Genomic DNA, 1,043 nt, shown 5'->3' with positions numbered 1-1,043 from the left:
CCCAGCGCATCGAACTGAGACCTTAGCTCTCCCGTCGGCCGCTTTAATCAAATGTAGCTTGTCTGCTTGGGGCCGTGGAGCTCTGCACCCGCTTGCCGCAGCTTGTGATTGCCAGGAACATTTTGGTTCAGAAAAATGCTTGTATTTTTTTTTTGGAATCCCCTGCTCCTGTTTTAATAAAAAAAAGGTCCTGTTTTCTCCGCATTGAGACTGAGTGCTGTCGAGTCTCTGGAGCTGGAGCGGTCCCTACCCCTGCCCAGGCTCCATTTGCACCGCAGGCTGGCGTTGCGCGTTTGAGGGCAGCTGGCAAACCCATCAAAGTACCGAACCGCACGCTGGGCAGGACGTCCCGCATTGTGAAGACCCGGTGCTTTGCCCGCCACTGCCCACGTCTGTCAAATACCCGGCACAAGGCATAGCAGCAGGATTGAGCGCAAGGTCTTGCATGTCGTCCGTAGCGAGGGCCCGCTCCAGAGTTAGTGGGCGTCTTTCCATTGTCTGCAAGGGGCTTTGATCAGCTGCCCCAGCCGTTTAATGGGTCGCCAGTCTGTTCCAGGAGGAAGAGCTCCTGCAGAGCTGTGCTTGTCTGGGATTACTTTGGAGCTGGGATTACTTTGGAACAAGAGCAGCTCCTGTCTCACCTGTAAAAACAAATAGGCATTAGGCAACCCTCCTTCCCTCCCTCCCCACTTAAAAATCATAATCTGCCCATGCCATATAACATCCACCTTGTGAGATACCCAAAGTCGCACCAAGTTTGGGGCACATTTCTGGCAGAGAGAGGCAAGGTTGCAGCTCGAGTTGGCAAGCGCGCGGTGATGTGCTCGTGGGCTGGAGATGCGATCACAGCCCTTGGGCTCATCGTGGTATTACCTGTCCTAAGCTCTGTCGGCTTTGTATTTCTGGAAGGACGTGCCAAGAACGCGAGAGGCCTGCCAAGCTCACTTTGGGTGAAATCCTGCACCTTGCAAGCCAGAGGCGTTGGAGTAATTTGTCCGGTGAGGACAAATCCTGCATGAACTACGCCGCGTCGGGGCGCAGCC

Source organism: Alligator sinensis, unplaced genomic scaffold (genome assembly GCF_000455745.1).
Source record: "Alligator sinensis unplaced genomic scaffold, ASM45574v1 scaffold1032_1, whole genome shotgun sequence".
NCBI lineage: Eukaryota > Metazoa > Chordata > Crocodylia > Alligatoridae > Alligator > Alligator sinensis.
Note: the sequence above shows the minus strand (reverse complement) of the source record.